The sequence below is a fragment of the Lycorma delicatula genome, chromosome 5, assembly GCF_047948215.1.
Source record: "Lycorma delicatula isolate Av1 chromosome 5, ASM4794821v1, whole genome shotgun sequence".
Taxonomy (NCBI): Eukaryota; Metazoa; Arthropoda; class Insecta; order Hemiptera; family Fulgoridae; genus Lycorma; species Lycorma delicatula.
Window position 1 is genome coordinate 147,977,490 of NC_134459.1, and position 19,668 is coordinate 147,997,157.

The window sequence follows — 19,668 nt, forward strand, 5'->3', positions numbered from 1 at the left end:
TCGTAGCAGATCTTAAAACAATTATTTTCGATACAAATAAATCGATACTGCAAAAGCTATTGATTACCCATTTAGAATCGTATATATGATTTTTTTTGGCCTTGTAGTTACAATTATATATTTCTATTTAAACTCGTTACTTTAAAAATAAAATGATAAAGATTAAATTCTAAAATTTTACTTAAAACGTATATATCTTAACGAATGGTTATTTTATATCAATAAGTGTAATACTACATATGTATATATATATATACAGGCAAAAAACGTAGATGAAATCAAATGGTAAACAATAAAGTATAAAATTAGAAGTAAAAATAATGGTCAAAATTAAAATAATTTTGAATCCTATATATCACCGTTAGCGATTTATTGATTTTGAACCCAACTTCTTTTTTGTTACTGTATCAAAAAAGGTTAGTTTTGTATTAGGATAGTTTGGTCCGTAAATTGAATATAATGTATACATAATAATTTAATTTACATTTAGGCTTCCAGCTCTCGTATTAACTGATATTATGGATCTTGATGAAAATGTTAAAAGTTTGCAATCTTAAAAGATTACTAAACCAATCTAAACCAAATTTAATTGGGAAAATTTGCTGATATTTTTTGCTTTTCCTTGATTAATTTTCATTATTTAAAAAACATATCTTTACATAAGAGGTAATCAATTTTGGACACCTAATAATAGCATTCCGAGATGCCGCCCGGAGGGCCGAGCTGCAGAGGCGTGCCTATATATATATACATATGTAGTATTACATTTATTGATATAAAATAACCATTCGTTAAGATATATACGTTTTAAGTAAAATTTTAGAATTTAATCTTTATCATTTTATTTTTAAAGTAACGAGTTTAAATAGAAATATATATGTAAATTACACACTTGAATTATATTGAATATAATTTAAAATAGATTTGTTACAATACAGCAGAACAATAAGCATAGACTTGTATGAAGTTTTAAAGCAGATGGTACACTACTCGTATTGAAGAAACATGACTATGCGGAAGGAAGAGAATCTCAAAAGTTTTGGAAATTACTCGTATGTTAGCTGCTTTTCCGCATGAAATTCTAGTGTATATTGTTAATCGTCTTTTCAAAATAAAAATGGAGGGTAGGTTAAAAGAATAACTAAACAGTTTATTTAGAAATAACGTCGACATTTTTTAATAGGATTCCAGATAATAAAAAAAATAATTATAGCTTTAATTTTTATTTCACGTTTTTAAATTAGTAACAGAATTAAAACTTCTGTAATTTTTCACAAAAGCCGATTTCATAACTGTTTCTTATATTACACGTATACTTTGATAAGAAGTTGCTGTTAGCAACCCCATTAGGCAAGTAACGTCAGACCCCGTCTCTGTGATGCTCAAGCTTAGGAGGACTGCTTGAAAGGATTACGGACTGTCGGGCTGTCATTTGTACATGGTGTACCGAGGTGCCTTTGAATGTATGACCTCTTACGTGGCGTCCGTTTGGGGGCAAAGGTTAGAAAGAAATCGAGCACTTGTTCAAAATTTAAGGAGTACCCAGCGCACAGCCTTAATTGTATGCACTGGTGTTTTTAAAACAACCTCCTACGAGGCTACCATTGTATTGGGAAAGGCTATCCCAATCGATTTAATGGTGAAAAATTGGACGGCCATGTGGAAATTGCGTAGAAGCAGGGAGGCCGAGGTATTTGGGATGCGATTTCGAGCTGGGCCTGTACCGGAGCGAAAATGTGATCTCAATGCACCTGTTCTAAATTTCGAACAGTTGCCCATATCCCGCCTGTGGAGAAGGCTTCACAGCCTCGCGATGGAAGCATGGCAGCAAGAATAGCACACCACGATTAAGGGAATATCCTTGTACAAGTTTATACAGGATTTTGGGGGATGGTATGCTTCTCCTTCGTTGTTAAGGGCAACGGGAGCTCGAGTGCTCTCCATCCAAGTAAAATTAAACCAATATTTATTTCGGTTCCGCCTGGCAGCTGATGAACTGTGCGTCTGCGGGGAGGTCTAGTCGAAAGAACACACGATGTTCGACTGTACAGCTCTATGGTGGGGGGGGGGGACAGGACTCAGACCAGCCGGAACTTAGAGGTCAAGGGGAAAATTGGCCACTCACAAGCGGCGAATCAATATGGCGAGAGCTGCATTGTCGGACCGTGTGGGAGTTCCTTGGTGCGATTGCTTTGTTCAACCGACATCAGTAGTTTACCTGAGGGAAAAGACTACTGCCTCACTGCTGTGGAAAGCTGACCGAGAGATGTAGCTGGCTACCAGCCAGATTAAGGTTCGAAGCGCTTTAATGCTGGACAGATACTTGCTGGCATTCAGCGACCTAGGCATGGCAGCGAATTGCTGTCTTTGACGAGATATATTTAATTATTGATAGTCATATATGTTTTAGTAGTTGACGGGGTGCGCCTACCCATTTTAGTGATATATGACAAGTGGGCGGTGGGACACGCAAACGAGTGGTGAATGGTACCACGCTTATTCCGCTCACGCTTTTAGGTTAGCTCAAGGAGCTAGTTAGGTCACTGGTTTTAAACTGTTTCGAGGCTCAGTAGCACAGAAATTCGGTTTTATGCTTTAGGGCGACCGAATGGGGTGGTGGTGGGAGAAATGCCAAGCAAACCAAGCCTTAAGAAGCATTAAACAAAATATATTTTAACAAAAATATAGATTTAAATAAATTATCTGCGAAAAAATTTTTTATTCCATTTCTTCCAAGTCCAAAAAATTTATTTTTCTCAGACGAACATTTGTGCAAATGTATGTTGGCTTGTATTCGGTCTCAAACTCTGAACCACGTTGACCGATTCTCTTCAACTTGGTAGACAGATATTCCTCTGAAGATTGTATTAAATCGGGTGAAGATTGTATTAAATGTTTTCCAAAAATTGGAAAAAGGAGGGTTTTGGCCGAAATGAAATTTCAAATTTTTATTGGAGCAAAATTTTTTTTACAAAGTTGAAGTTTTTTTTAACAAGATCACAAAACCAAAAATTTTTATTTAATATCCACCGCTTCCCCAAAAACGACTTTATGTATATTTTTTTAGCTACATCTTGCTTCAAAAACGGAGTCAATGGGAATATTCTGCATCTATACTTTCTACATCTGTAGGCTTTTAGACTACTATAATAATTTTTTTCCATTCCACTAAAAATAATCTGTGGAGAGCTTTTACTCTTCAGTATTTCTTTAAAAAAAATTCAGCCAAAAATTTCCACCCCTTCCTAGAAAATTATAACTGTTTATTTAGAATTAATTATGGCTGTATTTTTGTAATTTTCAAACAATTTCAAAAAATTATTATTTTTTTTTATCTTATAACTACTTATGAATTATTTTCTAAAAAAATATAATTTTTTTGAATGCTTGAATTTGAGAGCCCTCAAAACGAAAAAAAATGTTTACGTAATTTCAAATTTTTAATTCAAAACTTATTTTGTTAAACAATAGAGTTACTAAAATAAAACTAAATATTCTTTCCCTGAAGGGGGAGCTCCCAAATTAAAAAGATAAAAAATCGAAAAGATTTTTTTCAAAAATGAATTGCATAGCATAATAAAACAAATTGAATAACTTTCCCGGTTACGCTGGTCAAGTTATGAAATTCATTGCAGTTTATTTTTATGTGGTTAGTTATCTACCACGTAGGTTTTTAACATACAATTGAATTGGTTTTTAGGGAAGGTCATTGATTCAGGGTAAGACAAGATTATCCCTTGAACCTATAAATTACTGCGGAATATGTCATTTTATTAAACGAACAATTTTTATGGTTTGATTAAAAAAATATTAGCCAGTAATAAAAGTAAGCAATGAATTCAGGTCAGGTGTACTGTGATTAATTGAAAATCACAGTGTTTAAACGACTTCAATATTTAAAAGTTTTTCTAAGTAATGACAAATAACAAAACGAATTTTTCATATTTTACTTTTGTACAAGAAAGCAAATGTTTTTCATATAAATATCGCCAAAAAAACAAACGGTATTAAAATACAAAATACAAAATAAAACTGTTTTTTTTAAAATTACAACATAAAAAAAATTACGACAACACATCCATGAAAGACTTACAGATTGTTTTAGTATGAAAAAAAGCAAAACTTATGATTTATGATGGTCGGATTTTCTAACTTCAAAATACCAATGGGGGTTTAACAAATACTAAATAATGTTGTATAAGTTTTTTGCAAATCGCCAAGGTGTAACTAAAACACAAAAATCAAACACATAAAAATATTTTTCATTTTATTTAGCATTACTACTGATTATTACCAGATTATTATAGCGTAATGATACGTAGCCTGATGTACTATCACTTTTGTCAATGAAAATCTTTTAATTACATATAAATATGATGGGAAGACAATTTATTGTATTGTTATGTTCAGATATACGAAAACAGTTTCATAGCCAAGCCACCGGGTTGGTCTACTGTTGAACTCGTCATCGCAAAAAAGCTGATTTCAAAATCGAGAGTTCTAAGGTTTAAATTTTAGTAAACGCAATTACTTTTGGATTTGAATATTAGATCGTGGATACCGGTGTTCTTTGGAGGTATATATATATATATACCCGAAATTATTAGACCAGAAAAAATTTCATCTCTACGTACAAGTACTCTAAATGTAATTAAACAGATCAAACAGCATTACGTTTTATAGTTGAAAGAATAATTACTTAAAAAATAATAATTTATTGAAAACTACGTTTCATAAAAGGGTTAAAAGCTGTTATTGAAAAAAAACATGTATAGAATGTGTTTTAGTAAGTTAATTTTACGCCGCAGAACAATTAGATATATGAATATAAACACACTAGCCCCGTTCAGAGAACACAATGTCAATGGGACAATGAAGAATTTCCAAATACATAGAGAATACGGATCTCTCATATTGACACAAATCAAAATCTAAATTGAAAGTATCCTTTCAGCTACATTTATACGTTTAATCCAATGATTTCACTACCGATTTTCTTATATATATATATATATATATATATATAATATTGTTTTAACTTCTTTTATTTTTTATTTTTTTGATGCTCATGTATTTTTTTGATTGGGTATTTGGAAAATATTGTGTATTACGTGCACAAAATTCACAAAACAGATGAGTTCAGTAATCCAGTAGAGCAAGAATTATTACTTTATAATAACTGTAATTTACATAACGAATCGTTTACGCTGCATATATTATCCTTTTTTTGTTCAAATTAGTCCAATTTGAATTGATAAGAGACATAGTGCTTTAAATGAGACACATAGGAATTAGATAAAAGCTCTTAATAAAAATTTCTTCGACGTATAAAAGTATTGTCGCGTATAAAAGTGGTTCCGCGTGGCTCGATCAGGATATTGAGAGTTTGTCTACAATTTATGTTTATAAAATTATAGTTTAATGGTATAAAATGTTCAAATTACAACCAGGAAAATTAATAATAATAATTTGATCATAAATATAATAATAATAAAAACACTTAATTACAATTATTAATATTAAACAAAACACATCTATGTCGAGTCTTCAACATAGATGTGTTTTGTTTAAAGAGTTGTGGTATCGCAGCGGTGGCATCCTGACTGAGACAAGAACGAGACAGAGATGTCTTTTTCCGAGGTTCTGAAGATGACCTCCGGTAAATCTCATAAGGGCTAGGTACGGAGCGGGTGGCTTGACGACCGAAACTGCCCCATAGAGGAAGACATGACATGTCTTCCTCTATGGGGTCACAGATGTTAAATACATGGATTGTAAAAACATTTATATGTATTAAAATTATTTTTTACGCATTATAATAGTTAGGAACCTGGGATAAGCCTTTCAACCACTTTTATACAATTACATTCATGTAGATATTGAAATAATTAGGATTTTTAAATATTTTCCCATTTACAATAATTAATTGAAAACTATTTTAAGAAAATCAGTATAACTATTCTAGAATTACACGGGCATGAGCCAAAAAACCAAAATACATTATTTTCCTTCTGATATAGTCGGGTATTAATATAACCTTGATATTATGTGCTAGACTTTCTGTTAAAAAGAAACCAATATACCTTAAATTTAGGAGATTTCTAAAATTAAACAAATTATATTCCTGAACTAAAAATCACAAGCAAGTATTTCCTTAACCGTAATATTATTCTCGTAAATAATAAAAAAAACTGAATATAATTGTTATGCGACATTGGAAATAAAAAAAAAACCTATGATACACAGAACGAATAAAAATACGATGTTTGAATCCCGGTCAGAACTGACATTTTCCATGTAGATATAATTAAACATTTTTCAATCTTGATGAAAAACTACTGTTTGAAAAGGGTAGCAATCGAACAAATTACCTCTTTTTAACTAGTGTGTAAACGGGTTTCATGCACGTGCGATTGTTAGAAAAATTTATTGCTTTCTACTCTCTCCAAGTATGCACTTATTTATTGGCTACCTACTTTTTCAATTCTACTTTTTTCAAAAAAATATAAAATGAAAGTAAGCAATTGAAGATGGTACTTTAACCCTTAACAACTTTTATTACAGCAATGACTAAGCTGAATTGTAGTTAAATTCTTTTACCATTAATTTCAGTAATTTCTAACTTTTCTAATTATCGTAACCCAATAACTTCCTTAACATTTAAAAAAAATTCTTTAAATATTTATATATTAGAAAATTTGTTATCTACTCTTCCCAAGAATCTACTTATTTATTGGTCAACTTTTAAAAAAAGGTTTACGGGACATTACAATGCTTACAGAAACAGAAAGAGTAGAAAGGAGGTGTGTCTAACGTGACCGACCATTTGTTGCAATGTAAGTAAGCATAGTATTACTGATTTGTAACAATGATTTAGAAATTTTGGAAACCTGTAATAACAATAAAAAAAATGAATATACTTAAAAAATATTATATTTATATTTTTAAACAAAAGTTCGAAATGGCAGTGGAGTTGTACTATTATTGCATATTTTGTGGTTGTTAGTGAGTTTTCTAAATGTTTAATTTTTTATTTTTATTTACTTTTGTTGTTTGTATGAAGTAATTATTAAATTGTGTACCGACTGATGATGCGGGATCCCGTGAAAGTCTATTGGATTTTTCTTAAATTTTCCTCTTACTGCGTTTTGAAGATTAACCCTTAACTGACATGGAATTTTTTTGACCCAAACTTTCACTCCCCCCACAAAAGTAGTATACTAATAATTTTTTTTTAATTTATCGTTAAATGTTAAGTATTTTTTAACCTATAATCTTAAAAATATATAGTAAATATATATATAGTAATATATATATTTACTATATATTTTTAATATAGTAATTTTTAATATAGCGTATATAGTAAATAAATTTTGCATTAAATTTTACAATGGCGGAGATTAACGTAAGAATATGTAAAAGATTAAGAGAATTCCTTCGTCTGTAATAATAGTGCAATTTGATGAAAAGATATTTATCGTTTAGGCCCTCATAACAGTCACCTAACGAGTGTAAAACAAAATGAAATATGACCCGAATACGTTTCTAATCCTCCCAAAGACAAGACGGTAAAAAAAAAAAAGGCAATTCACATTCATCCAAGCATATCGCAGAATACACCACTTAACATTATTCATCCCCAGAGATTGCTTCAGTAACTAACCAATCAAAATATTGTAATTATTTAACCAATCACGAGTACGAATACGATTGACGTATCATTCCTCCAATCACAACAGTAAAAGGTACTAATTATCAGGCAGTAAATTTCAACAAATCATATTCCTTGATTTTTACTCAATCGTAAGGTGAGAGTAATACTCAACACATTTTGACTCTTAACAATCATAAAACAATCCCAACACTTAACTCTTTGTCAGAAACAAATCTTAGAACATCCACATAATTATTTTGACTAAACACGAAACCGAATTATCATTATCGTTATTTTATCCGATAAGCATAACGAAACTATTTGTTAATTAATCCATATCCGTTTATGATTCAGTATTTATATATGTATATACATCCCAATTTAAACATACACTGCACGTTTTAATTTTAATTTGTGAATTGATATATTTCTGTAGATCTAGTTCTTTTTCAGTTGCAAACAAGGGACTGTTTTAAGGCAAAATATTTACGTATTACCAGTTTAAATTTTATGTATTTTTTTAAGGAACTGCAATATCACTGGCACTTGGGAGAATGGGAAATGTATGTCCCGGAATTGTGATTTAAATTTACAAATTAATATTTCAATTTATATATTTGATTTACTAATATAAAAATCATAACGGCAAATAGGGGTGTTTAATTTCGATCTTTTACTGGAAAGAGGTTTGTCGTTACACAAGGCTATGTCAGAAATAGGTAAATATTTCAGATTTTACAAAACGATACTACGGCGTATATAGTTTTTTATATAGAATTGCGAGACTTACAAAACGAGCCCTGCAAATTTTGCAGTCAGGCGTAAATAAATTTTGACTGAGTAATCAGTATTCTCAATAAATTATTTACGCAGTTCCCAAAGGTACACATTCTAATTTGCAAGTTGGGTTGGTAACAACCAAACTATGAACAAAATACATAGATTTTTAGTAAACTAACCTTACAAAATTTTAAAAATAGATTCGTTCTTTCCGTTTTTCCAGTATATGAAATTTTAATGCATGTGTTAGTTTAGATATATGTGTATGCCAACTGCTACCTAAATATCAGTTTTAATTTTTGTACTGACTACTAGGAATCGAAACAGTAACTTGGGTATGTAAATTGTGACAATTTCTGTATAATAAATGTTTATTGCTTACATTTTTTACAGAAAAAAAAATTACGTTAAATATTTATTTCTATGATTAATCCATTTAATATTTCTCTTTCTCTTTATTTTTGAATTTAAAATTTTTTTTTCTGTAGGAATAGAATATTGATGAACTATGACATTCATTTTCGGTTGATAGTCTTTTTAAACCAGAAATTTGAATAATTTGATGACTAAACGCATCAAAAAATATTTAGTGTTGAATTTCCTTGAAGAATTCATCACATCGCACATGATTTAATCCACCTCCTGTGTATGCATTTAAAGAAGCATATAAATGATTGTTTTTATTTTAGATTAATGAAGAATAATGTTTTTACTTTATATTTAATATACATATACATCTTTAGAAATAAATACAAATTTTATTATAAACCACAAATCACACTGCAGATTTTACGGTTAATAAATTTAAAACAAATGTGACATCGAGTTGACGGTATATTCGAAGTTTTAAATTGAAATAAATCTGTCTAAAATTCCACAGTAAATATTCAAACGTTATAAAATTTCCAAATAAATATTTTTTGTATTAAAATGTACAATGGGGGAGACTAACGTAAGAATATGAAAAAGATTAAAAAATAGGAGCATTCATTTCTTTTTAATAATAGTGCAATTTGATGAAAATATATTTAACGTTTGGCCTTCATAACAGTCACTTAACGTTCGTAAAAACGAATAAAAATTAAATATGACCAAAATACTTTTATAATTCTTCCAAAGACGAGCCGATAAAAATAAACCAATCGCAATTCACATTCATCCAAGCATATTGCAGACTTCACTTAGTATTATCCGCCCCCAGAGATTACTTCAGTAACTAACCAATAAAAATATAATTTTTTAACCAATCGCTAGTAGAATACAACTGATGGATCAAAATGGCACTACATTCCACCCACCAATTACAACCGTAAAAGTTACTGATTAATTATAAGGCAGTAAATTCTAACAATGCATATTTCTTTTTTTAACCTATCATAAGGTGAGAGTAATACTTATCAATTAAAATTAAACAAATATTGACTGATAAATTCCAAGCTATCTCTTAATTTTTTAACACTCAAACAATCTTAAAACTTTACCTTTTTTCGGAAAAAAATCTGAGAAACATACACACAACAATTATTTTCAACAAACACGAGATAGGATTATTATCACCGTTATTTTATCCGATAAGAAAAACAAAAATATTTGTTAACCAATCCATGTCATTTATGATTCAGTATATATATATACACATCCCAGTTTATACATATACTGTTCATTTTAATATGTGAATTGATATATTACTCTATATCTAATTCTTTCTCAGAAGCAAACAAGGGACTGTTTTAAGGCAAATTATTAACCGTATTACCAGTTTAAATTTTATAAGCAACAGCGATATCTTTGTAACTTGGGAGAATGGGAAATGTATTTCCCATGTATTCCCGTCATCGTCCTTTTGTATCGTCTAAAACGATTCCAGAGGTCTCTCATTCGGTAGCAGGACGCCGCGCGTATCTTATTTAGCACCATCGGTACCATAGACTACCAAACTAACGAGAATACCTGGACAGTCAGCTTCCTGGCTTACTAACTAAACTCTCCCGTTGCCAAGCTTTTCGACACCTTTACTTTGCCAAGCGGAGTATTTTGACTGGCAATATTTGTGATTTACAATACAATTTTGTGATTTAGTGCAATATTTGTTTTTTTAGATTCTATTATTTTCAATGAATAGCTTTATTTAGAATCGAAAAAAAGTTTTTCAAATTATTAAAAGTATTTAAAATGAACATAGGTGTAAAGAAGAATAAATTTTATATCATTTAAAAGAGAAATTCAATATTGGACGCCTGTAAAATTAAAAATGTATACATTTTGCCTCTCATAGCAGTAAAGTAGTACTTGTCCTCAAAATAACAAATAACATTTATGAACTGTTCATTCAGCTACATTCTTGTACAACATGCACTTAACAATAACAGTTTATTCTCTTTGTATATTACAAACAGGTTTCTTGCTCCTTACACAACAGAATCTTGTTTTACAATCTTCGTTTCTCTTGCAATCTTGACATCGCTGTGGTGTTGGCAACTTTGAATTCTGGGGTTGGATCATTGCTGTTGGAATTTCAATACCACATGCTTTCAGTGCATCTTATATATCCTTACGAAGACCGTTGAAATTTCTAGCTCTTTCCTCCATGTTGTCTTTGCTGGGTCAAAATGAGTTATGAAGAGTTTCCGTCAGCTCCGATTATTCTCCAGCCACTCAAGAAATCTTTGTGTGTACAGAATATGCATTCAGTGCTGCAATATCTACCATCTCCATGAAAAGTATTACTGGTCACCGCCTGGTTCCTCTAACACAGATGTATTCTGTTGTCATTTTGTCTTCATTATCTACGGCACCTTTAGTTTTGTTGTAATGGAGTATTATTTCAGGTTTGTATTCACTTTCTTCACCACTCATTTGCCTCTCATTATGCTGAGTAGAGTAAGATTACCGACCCCTTTTTGGAACATAGGAAACTACAGTCAAGTCATTTGTGAAACTAAATATTGAAGAATGAATGAACTTTCTTCTTTCTGTCGGTCAAAAATTCCTTCGTTATTTCTTTCTTATTGAAATGCAGAGTAACAACCAATCGAAAAATTAAATAACGAAGACGAATGAGAGAGATTTCGTAAAACCTTCATTTTTGACAAATAAAAAGATAAGACATTTCATACCAAGCAGAATAGTCTTACGACTCCACCAATATATACCGCCAATAATAACTATAAAAACAAAAAAAATGGGTCAATCACGAGTGTGAATGTAATTTCAATCATTTTACGACAGTCATGAAACCACAAGTATCTATAGCTCTTCAGATAAAATTATTATAGAGAAAAAAATCAACCTGGTGTAGTCACAATACCCGGCTTGGTAATGTGAGGGTTAAAAATAATATGGAAAAAATTTGTCAGGGTTAAAAAAATAATAATTGTTTGAATGTATATGTACATATATTTATTTATTAAAAATAGTAGTAAAAATATTCCAATAAAATTAAATAGAAAAAGATGAATTATGAAAGAATTTGTTGTTTTTGCGTAGTGATTGGATGAAAATAGTATACACCTATTTACAGTTTTTAGTTTAATTAATTTTTTAAGAATTTACAAAAAACAAATATCATTTACGATAATATCGCATAAGATCATTATTTTTTTTATAACGAAATTAATTAGAATGTTCGACGTTACACTCATTCTAAATGTTTAATTATTAAAAAAAGTTATATGTAAGCCAATATTATTACCTAAGAGAGATTATAAAGGCTTACCGTTGGAAGAATATAAAAATAAATAGGGATACAACGTCTATTTATGCACACGAGCAGGTGTGCGGAAATAAAAGTAGGTTTAAAAGTTGTACGTGTCTATATAATAAAAGGAAATTTAATTACAGCGTGAATAAAACTGATTTAAAAAAAAAAAGAACAAGTTTAGTTTGATTTACTAGTTTTATTAACTCAGATTTCATTTTTAAGGGGTACTGTGTGAACTTTCACGATGCATTAAAAAAAAACTTCAACTTACTCACTTACTTCAACTTACTCATTTAACATAGACTATGTTAAATAAAGAGGCCTAAATACAATATTCGATATTTTCTTAAAAGGCGAGGGAAGGAAGAATCTACTAACATCAATTTCTATTTTTTTTTTTTTTGTCTTCAGTCATTTGACTGGTTTGATGCAGTTCTCCAAGATTCCCTATCTACTGCTAGTCGTTTCATTTCAGTATACCCTCTACATCCTACATCCCTAACAATTTGTTTTACATATTCCAAACGCGGCCTGCCTACACAATTTTTTCCTTCTACCTGTCCTTCCAATATTAAAGCGACTATTCCAGGATGCCTTAGTATGTGGCCTGTAAGTCTGTCTCTTCTTTTAACTACATTTTTCCAAATGCTTCTTCCTTCATCTATTTGCCGCAATACCTCTTCATTTGTCACTTTATCCACCCATCTGATTTTTAACATTCTCCTATAGCACCACACTTCAAAAGCTTCTAATCTTTTCTTCTCAGATATTCCGATTGTCCAAGTTTCACTCCCATATAAAGCGACACTCCAAACATATACTTTCAAAAATCTTTTCCTGACATTTAAATTAATTTTTGATGTAAACAAATTATATTTCTTACTGAAGGCTCGTTTCGCTTGTGCTATTCGGCATTTTATATCGCTCCTGCTTCGTCCATCTTTAGTAATTCTACTACCCAAATAACAAAATTCTAAAAAAATTAAATAAAAATACACAAATACAATATATGTGAAATACCACGAAGTTGAATTTTTTATTTATTTAACAAAAACACAGAAAAATGATTTTTTTTTATCCATCAGGCAACTTCTGTGATACAATTGCTTTTCGAGCTTACAACCGAGTTATCACAATATAAAAATTAATTTTTTTTTGTCACAGTCATGATTTGTACAGTGCACGTAATCGTATAACAAATGTTATTTGTTTGCTGAAATAAAATATATAAAAATCTTATTTATAAAAAGAAAGTGATAAATCATTTAACTAAAGACAAAATCAAGATCCTGTTAAACCGATCACGAAAGATCAAGGATTCAGTTCATGTATTTATAATAACATATTTGCTTAGGTTATGTGTCATCAGTTACACGAGTTATACTCGTAATAAATAAAAAAAATAAATAAATGGGAACGGGTTGGAAAAGATATTTCCAACCGTCTAGTTTAATGAAACAAAATTAAACAGAGAAGGCTGATAGTAATCTACTCGAAAAAAGCCACAGGTAAATGTATAACGATGTATTAAAGTGAATAAAAATATTCGGTATGAAAAAAGTTTAAAAATATTCATTGTATATCGTTTGAAAGATGGATGAAATTTCTCTTCAAAAACCTTCACTCGTAGGATGTGAAGATGTATGAACAGATACATTATTTATTTGAGATAAAGTGGTTTCTAACACGGTATAATAAATTAATTGTGTAATATAAGATATACAAATTATAATTATATTCTGGATTATCTGGCTGAAGCACCGATCATTAACAGTTATACTTTATAAGTAGGGCAAAAGGTGCTGGCAATTATCGTAGAATTATTCGATTTTTAGATCTCAAAATAAGTAGTACGACAGCTGATGAAAAACGTTTTCAGGATAAAGATTTATAAATAGATTTATAAAAAATTATTTAGCAAAGTTGTTATAGATGCCAGTATCAAGAAGAATGTAAAATCAAGGCGAAACATACTAGGAATACAGTTATGCGTTTAAATGATTAATTTCTTTCCTGTTCATAAGCTATTTATTATTGAAATTTCGCTGATGGAATAGTTAAAAAAAAAAATCAGTACTAACCTCCGTAAAGAAGCTTTTTGATTAACAATTACGAACAAGCCTTTAGATTGGTCAAAGAAATATAAAATAATTACGAAAATAAACAAATTATCTTCTGTAGAATACGCAATTCTCAAAGCAAGATTTGATAGATCGGCCATATACATTTGATTTCAAAATTAGAAGACGTTACGTCAGCGGATGGTATGCAAATTAATGTTACTAATTCAAAATAAATGAGGAGAGAAGACAATAAATCGATGAGTGTTTTCATTGTAAATTAAAAAGGAAGGACTAAACAAGTAAAAGAATACAATTGCTTAAATATCAAGTTGACAGAGAGGATTGAAAAAGTGAAAGACATGTCTAAGAATAGATCTAATAGAAATAAATAGTTACTATAATGTAAGATGAAATTGAAGTAACGATTTGTAAAGTGTTATGTTTTTAAATATACTACTGAATGAATATTAAACATGGAAACTAAGGAAAAGAGAAAAATAAAAGCTGGTGATCCTCATGATATTTTATATGATATTTTCATATGAAAATATGATCCACTGTGATCATATTTCATATGACAGAAAAAAAAGGAAAAAGGAAACATGTAGTGAGAAGAATAAATAGGAAAAGAAATTTAATCAAAACAATTCAGTGTAGAAAAACTGGCTAAGATATATCATAAAACGAAAAACATTAATTAAAATATAATTAGAAGTGCAAAGAAGAGAGGCCGCTAAAGAGTAATGAGATCTAAAAGTAAATCGGAGTTATCGGACTCTGAAAGAGAATGGAGACAGACATGGTCAAATGATCTTCCTCCCGGACGATAACTATATTCAGATAAGTTAATTGTAAATTTGCCTAATAGGAAAAAAGTGCATCTGAAATTTATTAATTAATTAATTTTTGTTATCCATTTCCATTTTCATAAAAAAAGGAAAACAAAATAGTTGAAATTTAAGATACTTCTGAAAAGTAAAATTTGAAATATTTTTTTCTATTTATTTCTTCAAGTTTAAGTTGGATTTTTTCTATATATATAGGTAAAATAAAAAAAGAAAAGTTTACTTTTAAAGAAATTCAATAAATACGTAATATATTAATAATAATACTTTTCTTTAAAATTGTTTGGTAAACTGACTTTAAAGTTCAAATTTAATATCTTTTTTTATTATTACACTGATTTTGTTTGATTTTCTTTTACTTTAAGGCAAAACAAAAAAGATCGTAAATCAAACATGTAAACTCACCCACATAAAATCAACACAAGAGTCGCTTACAATCTTCACTTTTTATGCACACAAATAATTTTTTTCCTGAAATACATTAAATTGTTACTTCAGCTTATCAATCAGAAGTACTTCCGACAGAAAATATAAAATTTATCTACTGCTTGAAATAAAAGTTCTACATTTCTATCAATAAAACAGTAAAAATCTGGATGGATAATACTTCCTTAACCATGATTCTTGAGCTTATAAAAATTTATATAAAAAATAAAAATAAAAAATAAAAATTTATAGCCTTTATTCTAAAAAAATTACATTATACATTTATGAGAGATCATTTATTTTAAATTTTGATTTTGTTTTAAAAAAATAATAATTTTAATTAAATTTTTCAGGTAATACGTTAATCATTTTGAAGCAATTAAAATAAAGCAAATATAACTCAAGATCCTGGATTCGAATCCCATTCAGGCAATTTTTTTCATTGCATTTTTCATACGCTACAAATTTCCATCTGGGTAATGACCGTAACAATTGATTCCCGTTAAATTCAAAAGAAAATACAAGTTAGAAGGTAACAAGATAAAAATTCATGTACAGTCTGTCGGTTTTTAGACTCATAATTAAAAAGTTCACAATTTTCAATTCGATACATCGCGCGTAATTTTGTTTTTATATATTCACATTTTACATTTATAAAATACTAGCTCTTCCCGCCACGCTTCACTGTGGCACATTGTGGTTGCATGGATGAGAAAATCAAAGCATACGTTTCATAGAAGTTTTATTTTGCAATACTTGTGGATATACAATATTTTTTGTTTTTCCACTGTCTGCGTAGATATAAAGGCTATCTGATTTGCCGACTCGGGAGCACGCAACATACAGTTGACCATGTGAGAAGCAATCCCCATCTAAATCTAAACCACACAATTCTAAAGATTGACCTTGAGATTTATTGATTGTGATTGCAAATGCCTATCGAATTGGGAATTGCAATCTTTTAAATTAAAATGGTGTATCGGTCGAGATTATGGATATTCAAGGAATGAGGACATCTTCACCATTGAAAGGCCCCGTTAAAATCGTTGCTTCCACTACGTTATTCATCAATTTCTTAACTGCAAGTCGCGTGCCGTTGCAGAGTTTTGGCTGATTACCGTTGCTAGAATCAATCTATAATGAGGAACTGCGCCCAGTTCCTCCTGGCGCATCCAAGAAGAAGGTCCCCCCAACTCCGTCATTTATCATTTGCATTATGCGATCGTAAATGCCTTTCTGTACACGCGTTAATTTGGGAATATTTGATTGGACATATGACTGAAGATCACTAATGTTGTAACTCTGTTCACGGCGTAAATCCATATCAAATGAAGGAATCGCAGCTCGGGTGGGTGCTGGCATTCCCGATTGACTAAGAACTTTATTTGCAATAGCTAAGCACTTGTCTTCAATATTTATAAATGCTTCGTTGTAAATGCCTTCTGTAAATTCCATGGTCATATTGGTATTTTCTAGGCGTACTCAATGCAAAATATCCTCAGCCATATGCGATCGATATTTTTCCCATAACTCTGTGGGGGATGAAGGGAAGCAAGCGGTCAATTTTTTTTTTTTTTTTTTTTTTTTTTTTAATTCGGAATTATTTGCGAATAATGTGCGACTTTAGTTTGGATGTGCAGTGTTGCACGCGTCATTAATACATATATCCCACTGTTGGTCGTTTTCTAATAAATTCAGAGCTTGGTGAAAGGCGCAGCTCAATCACGACACGATCACACAAAAGTACCTCGATTAAAGTGAATATTTAATTCAGATTGTATAATAATCTGAATCAGATGCAAGTGGATATGTTTTTTTTGTTGTTAATAAACAATGTAATTGGGAACAGGTATTGTTTCACATGTGACTGCGGTTGTCGTTAGCTAGTATGGCGAGTGTTCTCCTCGCTTCCGACAGATGGTGCGGTCACTGGTACACAGCTGACCGTTGAAAAAACTGTTTTCTCGCGGTCGCGGGTATGTGACTGATGCGAAAAATAGATAAAAACAATGTTTGATGCGGGTTATATATCGTGCTAAAAGTTGAGCTCAATCGGGGTAGAACATTTTGTGTTTTTGAAGCGTACACAAACGAACTTAACATTTTTATATATAAAGAAGATTTGTGGGCTGCGAAAAAAAGCCCACAAATCGTGCGAAAAACACATAATTTTAAATGCTTACAAAAGCAGAGTAATGCTTACAAATTACAGAATAATCAAACGGCGTTGATTTCAGATGTTAATAAACTGCTAACGTGTAGAAGTTGTGCTGCTTCAGTGTACAACGTGATTCTCGAGTATGAATCTACTAATGAATTATGGTCTCTAAAGAAAACAAAACCTCGCAGGTCAATTGAGAAAAAGATGAGATTTTGATAATAACGCGATTCGTAAAAAAATTACACGAATTTGAATTATTTAGAAATAGTTTAGCGGTGTATTATGTCTTTTGGAAGAGAATTCGGTTATTATCTTCGACAACGCTTCTTATCATTAAACGAAAAGAATTCCAGCCGTGTTATAGAAAAACAATGATATCAAAATGTGGCTTAGTTCAAAAGGAATAATTTTTGAAGAGGTTTAAGTTAATGTTCAATCATTGCAAAGGGTTTCGCGTATTAAAAGTAATTGTAGTCCGTATAAAATTGGTTTGAGACACAACGCCATATTGGTAAGTCGTGTTTTTATTCGGCTCCTAACGAATATGTTTGCCGGCCTCCGTGGCGCGAGTGGTAACGTCTCGGACTTTAATCCGGTGGTTCCGAGTTGGAATCCCGGTCAGGCATGGCATTTTCATACGCTATAAATCATTCATATCATCATCTGAAGCAATGCATAACGGTGGTTCCGGAGGTTAGAAAAACAAAAAAAAATCAATACTTAGTTGTGTGGTTTCAGTATTACTATTTGTGAATTTTGATCTTTGCTTTTACATAGCAAAGAACGCTAAATGACCAAAAAACGATTGTTTGGTCATATATATGTAAAAAAATGACCTAACAAAGGATTTTTTGGTCACTATGTAGGGATATTATTTTCTGTGTATTTGGTTATTTCGACTTTTTTTGATTGCATAGTCTTAAGTCTATCTGGGCTATAAGAAATGTGGGTGTTTTAATTTATTTACTGTAAGTCATCCTTCTTGGTGGCTTTTTTTTTTTAATAAATACAGGTGTTTTAGCTGTTAAATATAATTCAAAGAAATTTTTTGCTTAATGAGTTGTGATTTTGTTTACATTGGCAACGGTCATACGGGCTCTTTGTGATTGGTCGTTGTGTTTGACAGCGGCCATCTTGCATTGATCTGATTGGTTTTCCTTTGTTTACATTTCCAAATTAAAAATGTACAAATTAAAAATAGATAGTTAGATTTATTAAAAATAGATGAAAACATTCTTTGATGCGGGTTATATATCGTCCTAAAATTTGAGCTCAATCGGTGCAGAACATTTTGAGATTTTGAAGCCGTACACAAACGAACTTAACATTTTTATATTTCGAAGATATCGATTTCAATGTTCACTTCTTTGTTCTGTAGAGAAAACAAAGAGAACTTCAGAGAAAAGGGGACCTTCAGAGGAACTTAGTAAGTTCCTCTAAAGATTTCTTTTAATTCAACTGTTAATATCAGCTGAACAAATATCCTCATCATCTTCCATTTCAAGTTGCGTTTGAATAGCATCATATTTGCCTTGCAACTCTTGAAGGTTTTTTAATTTAATTCGCAAAAGATGAATATCAATTTGAGAGACATTATTATATTCAATAAATTAATTCTTGTTATAGAGGATTTAATTGATTCTCTCTGATTTAAATTGTTCTCTGTTCAGTATGAATTAACAGTCTTAATTAATAATGATAATAATTAAATAAGAAATAATTAGTTAAAGTTAGTTGGTAATGAAGAAATAAGTTGTAGGCTGTATTTAATTGAATAATTGGCAACCTTGATCCTTTTCTGATGAACCATAAATGGATATGTGAAGATTTGATTTATTGTGGCAGTCTTCAGTTAAAAACAACCCAGGTTATGTGTTACAAATCTTTCAACATATCAATTTACGGTTCATCAATTGGGTTATAGTAGTAAGTTCTCTACAGATATTTTTTAATTCAAATTGCTAGTATTGGATTATGGTAGTACAATTTATATAACCTGATGTCATTCTTGTAATCAAATAATTTTTACGCAAACCTTT

The 19,668-nt window shown here is 30.5% G+C and overlaps 2 protein-coding genes across 6 annotated transcripts in view; one reads left to right on the top strand and one right to left on the bottom strand.

Annotated features, from left to right (window-relative positions):
• LOC142325476 (uncharacterized) overlaps positions 1–19,668 on the bottom strand; it is a 388,745-nt gene that overhangs the window by 208,949 nt on the left and 160,128 nt on the right. Inside the window, exon 4 of one of the 5 annotated variants that reach the window (XM_075367288.1) lies at positions 15,448–15,513. The exons of the other annotated variants lie outside the window; for them this stretch is intronic. The gene's annotated coding sequence lies outside the window, so the exon portion shown is untranslated. The remainder of the gene's footprint in view (positions 1–15,447; positions 15,514–19,668) is intronic. 5 annotated transcript variants of the gene reach the window in all.
• The window catches only part of LOC142325477 (neuronal acetylcholine receptor subunit alpha-7-like), a 909,238-nt gene that overhangs the window by 10,615 nt on the left and 878,955 nt on the right, over positions 1–19,668 (top strand). The gene's annotated exons all lie outside the window — the stretch shown is intronic.